The following is a 5,943-nucleotide window of genomic DNA, read 5'->3' as shown; positions in this document are numbered from 1 at the left end:
GGTTTTGTATGAAAATTCTTGAATAATAGCAATTTGTTGTTGGCTTTTTTATTAACAGCCTTGAGAGATTTGTTTGTTTATTCATTCCACAAACATTTATTTATGACCTTAATGTACAATAGAATGAAACACCACCCAGTCCTGTGCCAACCTCACAATCATTGCTACATTTGAGCCCATTGCTGCTGCCACTGTGCCAATCACTTCTATCTTTAGCAAAACTTTATTTGAATGTGGTGATAAGTGGTGAGAATCTGAATATAATCGGCTTGTCAGCCAATAGCATTGCTGATTGGCTGATTGTGGGTCACAGGGAAAAAGAAGAATCTGAGTAAGGATGTTTGTTGTTGTTAAGTGCTGTGGAATCAGGTTCGACTCATAGAGACCCTGTATAAGGTTTTTGAGGCTTTAAATCTTTTGCAGCAGCAGAAAGCCTCATCTTTCCCCTTTGGAGAAGTTGGTGGGCTCAAACTGCTGACCTTAGTTTTTGCAGTCCAGTGCTTATTTAATGAAGTCATCACACTCTGAATAGGATGTTGTTATTAAATGAAAGGGGAAAACTTCACATGGAGCAGGATTACTTTTGGGTGTGGGGAATGAGGGAAAGGGGACAGGAAAAGATGATGAATTTGTTTTACATGTTGAGTTAAACAGTCTCCAAATGGAAATGTCAAACTGGTGGTTATATATATGTCTTTTCAAATAGCAGTATCTAGAATTATGAAAAAAGAAAATGAAAGCAAGGGCAAAGAAGATAGCTTGCAAGAAGGTGGTGTTTGCTGCCCTATTCTTGGGGACTTTATTGGGGACTGTGTTAGGCAACTGTGGTGCTTGGTGATTTCCTGAATCCCAAGGGAAAATCAGGTACCAGATCAGAGAGGCCGATGTAGAGTTGAGCTGGATGTCACATCTCCATGCTCCCAGCTGCCAAGGCCGAGGTGAGTCACTAATGATGGTCGCCTTAGTTAACCTCCCTCATAACAGAAAAACTGTAAGGAAAATCTATGGGAGGTTTTCATTACAAATTACCTCAGAAGAAAAATTTACCTTTCCATGGAGGGGTGAAGTTAATTTAGACTATTTTATTGTTCACCACCACAGCCCTTAAAGGAGCTCTGGTAGCGTAGTGGTTATGAATCGGGCTGCGAACCTTAAGGTCAGTTGTTCGACACTACCAGCTGTTCCGCGGGAGAAAGATGAGGCTTTCTACTCCCGTAAAGATTTACAGCCTCTGAAACCTTGTACAGGGTCACTATGGGTCGGAACTGGCGCCACCGCACATAACCACCACCATCACCACCACAGCCCTTGGTTCAATGCTGAGATGAAAATGAGGCTATTTTTATGTAAAGCGCACTCAGCATAGTCTCCTGATTTTCAAGAAATAGGAATCCTTTCCTTCTTTCAAGGTCTTAACAAGAGACTCCTGCTTCTTCCTTTCAGAGTTTATAGGAGACCAGCAGATGTTATCATTTCATCTCTCTCACCCTCTAAAACTTGGCTTCTCCTCAAGGCACTTTCACATTTTCCCACAGTTTCCTTCTTGAATCTTTTCCTGTCCCTTCTATGTTTTCTCCTCCCATTCTCTGTAGTTTCTGTGAGAACTTGGCAATTTTCTCTTTGGTTGGTTTTGTTACTGATTTCCCTCCCTCCCCTTCTCACCCCCTGATTTTCTTCTATGGCTTGTTCTATACTGAGATTTATTTTGCATCTTGTTCTAGCTGAATCAAATTGACAAGGTAAAAATTCAGAATAGGATTTTGTTTTAAGCCTTCATTATATTACTTACAGATTTCTCTGTTTCATTCCAAAATCAATTAGCGTAAGCAATGAAACTTCATTTGGGCAAGTTATGCCAAATCTGTGACTACCAGCTGGGATAACATAGATAACAATTGTCATTAATATCTTGTTTGTCATTAATATTTTTTTCAAAACTCTCAAACTCCACACAAAAGATTCCCACTGACATTATTTTGGGAGGGAATTATTTGATGTAGAGATCTGATAGTAGGAGATCTACAAGGTTCAAATCATTTGGTTCAAGTTGTTTAATGTCCTTTTATGTTAACTTGAACTCAGACTCAGCTCTGAGTTCATTGTTCATGGGCTCTCTTTGTCTGACTCACCCTGTCAGCTAGGTTCGAATTCAAAAGCCTTATTCTTAGATGCTGGTTAAGGTTGATTCTCTTAGCAAATTCTCACCCACCACTTCCCACTACTTCAATTAGGAGGAGTGGTGTGGAGCTGTAGAATAGTCGACCTCAATGTTGGTTTGAACCACAAGGTCGGCGGTTCAAACTCATAAGCTGCTTCTCAAAAACACTATATAATGTCACTATGAATCAGAATTGACTCTATGGCACTTAACAACAACAAGAATTTCAATTAGGGGTGAGATGTCAATCTTTATTCACTGGATCTCAAGAGAGTTCTCTTTGGGGCCTTAGGAGAGTATGATATCATGAAATTTTTGAGAAAGAAAAGCCTTAATAATCATTGGTCATTATTGTTGTTGTTGTAAGGTAAGACTGAATTAGTCCCAATTCAAGTGACTCTATGCTTGGTAGTGGTGGTGGTTGTGGTTGTGGTTGTGTGCTGTGGAGTCGGTTCCAACTCACAGTGACCCTGTATAGGGTTTCTGAGGCTATAAATCTTTATGGGAGCAGAAAGCCTCATTTTTATCCCATGAAACAGCTGGTAGTTTTGAACTGCTGACCTTGCAGTTCAAATGGCTTTGCAGTCTGGCGCATTAACCCACAGCGCTGCACTATGCTACTAGAGCTCCTTCAATGACTCCATGCTTAACAGAAGAAAACGCTGTCTGGTCCTTTGCCAAAGTGATTACTGCATAGATTACTGCATGGAGCTAACAAAGGATTGGACTCCTGGTACTGACAAACACTGGACCGAGAACCACAAGGTCAGCAGTTCAAACCCACCAACTACTCCTTAGAAACACTATACAGGTTTGCTATGAGTTGTAGTTGACTCAATGGCACTTAACAACAATGAAGGATTGTTGAATGGATCCTGAATAGATATTCTTTATACTAAAGTCTATTTGCATCCATTATCTTTTTGATGAGCCTTCAGCATCCTGCTAGACCTTATCTTGCCTGTACCAGACTGTCCTTGGCATTTACAATCTTGAAATTGGTTGACTGGAAAAATACAATAAGAAGTAACTGATTGATTTAGTGTTAGTAAGCAGGCATGTACTGAGTTGTTATCGTGTGTCAGGCACTGTGCTAAGCCCTTTAGATAGAAGAGGCATTTAGTTCTTCGTCGTTGTTGTGATGTGCTGTGGAGAAAGCCTCATCTTTCTCCCGCGGAACAGCTGGTAGTCTCGAACTGTTGACTTTACGTTTTGCAGCCCGATTCAGAACCACTACACTATGAGTGCTCCTTTTAAGGAGCTCACACTCTTCCCCATGCTCTCAGAAAGCAGATTAAATAAAGGTCAGGCCAAACATGGCGCTGACCCCATTGTCTGGATACTGCTTGTTGTTTTTGTTTAGTGCATCAGTCAGTTCCGGCTTATTAGGAGTCTGTAAATGCAATTGGTGAGCTCGAACCACCAACCTTACAGTTCAAACTGATGTTGCAGTCCAACTCATTAACCTGCAGTGCCGTACCAGGACTCATGTAGTTCTTACAACCCATTTTATAGAGAGATGTGAGTTCTTAGGTTAAGTTACGTGTCCAAGTTAAAGTGTGAAAGTGTGGAGAACCAAGAGCTGAAGGAGGTCTATCTGATATGAAAATCTCTCCTCTTAGGCATATTGATACTTGTTGGTAAAAGGTGGGGTTTAAAACTAACTCAGCAGAAGAGAATCAAGACATTTTCTCATCTCCCAAAAATTTTAGTTTCCCTAGAAAATTTCCAACTACTGTGATACTCATTTGACATTTAAAAGTTGAGTAGATTTTGCCATAATATACTTTATTATTCCCAAAGTCAAAATGCTAATTAGCCAAAAGAAATCCAGAAGCACTAAACTGCTGATATTAAAAAAGAATGTTTTGAATATAGTGAGGTCTTGAGTCAGAAGCCAACAGAACAGTACATCAGCAACAGACTGAACAGCTACTGAATACCATGCTTTGAAGGAACTCTGGTATTGCGTTGGTTAAGAGATGCTAACCAAAAAGTTGGTGGAGAAAGATGTGGCAGTCTGCTTCTGTAAAGATTACAGTTTTTGAAACTTTGTCCTATGGGGTCGATATGGCTTAGAATCAATTTGACAACAGTGGGTTTGGTTTCACCACGCTTTGATTTTACTATGGTTTTCACTACTTTTTAAAGACTATCTTTAAATGATTGCTGCACTGTGATTGTTATAGTCCTAATGCATATGGCAGATGATCAATAAATTCTTGATAGGTAGGCTTAGGTCAAAAATGGAGGAAGGAGATGAGAAAGTGATTTGTCTTATCTTTACTATTGTTCCCAGCAGAAGGTCAGATGAATTCCAAATGAGACGCTGAACTCAAATGACCGCTTTCAATGTGCGCTTGATGAGGTGTTTCTGATGGGCCTTTCAATGGTTGAGCTTGAAAGACCATATTTTCAGAAAGGTCAAATTCTGTATTATCTAGGAAGAAGAAAACCAGGCTAGAAACTGCTGGGACTTTGGCTGCTATATTTCTTCCTTCCTTATTCCTTACACATGAAAATGAAATATAGAAAATTTATGGATGACATGGGATATCCAAAAAAAAAAAAGGGGTTATTGGATTTCCCCTCTACTGCCTACATATCAAAATGTAAGGAGAAAGTGGCCTGAATCACTGTGACAATAAATACAATTTGATTTCTTCTTTTTTTGCTCCCAGTATCCTGGAGCCCATAGCATGGTGGTGAGGAGTTCAGATTTCAGGATTGGACATCTTTGGGCATGAATCCTGGCTACTTCATTTATTGTTTTGATTTGGGTCAGGAATATAATCTCTCTGACCCATAGTATACCATCTATCAAGTGGGGTTAAAAACAGTACCTATAAGCACAAGGAGCTCTGGTAGCATAGTGGGTACGAATCGGGCTGTGAACCGCAAGGTCAGCAGTTGAAATTACCAGCTGTTCCGCTGGAGAAAGATGAGGCTTTCTGCTCCCATAAAGATTTACAGCCTCGGAAACCCTGTTCAGGGTCACTATGGGTAGGAACTGACTCCACGGCACATAACAACAATAACAACATAAGCACAAAGTTGGCGATTTGAGCCCACAAGCTGTTCTGTAGGAGAAAATGAGGCTTTCTGCTCCCACAAAGATTTAAAGCCTCAGAAACACTATACAGGGTTGCTATGAATCTGAACCCATTAAATGGCACTGAACAACAACAGTGGCGTCCTGGTGTGGCACTGTGGGTTAATGTGCTGGACTACAAAGTTGGTTTGAATAGCAAGGTTGATGGTTCAAACTCAACAGCTGCTCCTTGGAAACTCTATACAGGGTCACTATGGGTCTGAACCGACTTGATAGCACTAAACAACAACACTAGCGATTTGATTCCTGGAATCTCTCTATGTGGCACAAATGATTAAGAGCTCTGCCACCAACTGGAAGATTTGTTGTTGTTAGGTGCCACTGAGTTGTTACCAACTCATAGTGACTGTATGTATATGTGTGTGTGTGTGTGTGTGTGTGTGTATGTAGCAGAGTGAAACACAGCCCGATCCTGGGCCAAACTCACTATTGTTGCCATGCTTGAGTCCATTAATGCTGCCACCTGGCCAATCCATTTTGTTGGGGGTCTTCCTCTTTTTCTCTGACCCTCCACCCTACCAAACATGATCTCCTTCTACAGCGAATGATCCCTCAGAAGTATGAGAGATGAAGTTTGACCATCCTGGCCTCCCAGGAGCACTCTGGCTGCACTTCTTCCAACATGTATCTGTTTGTTCTTTTGGCAGCCCATGGCACTTACAATATTCTCCTC

The sequence above is a fragment of the Chrysochloris asiatica genome, unplaced genomic scaffold, assembly GCF_000296735.1.
Source record: "Chrysochloris asiatica unplaced genomic scaffold, ChrAsi1.0 scaffold00170, whole genome shotgun sequence".
In the NCBI taxonomy this organism is placed as follows: domain Eukaryota; kingdom Metazoa; phylum Chordata; class Mammalia; order Afrosoricida; family Chrysochloridae; genus Chrysochloris; species Chrysochloris asiatica.
Note: the sequence above shows the minus strand (reverse complement) of the source record.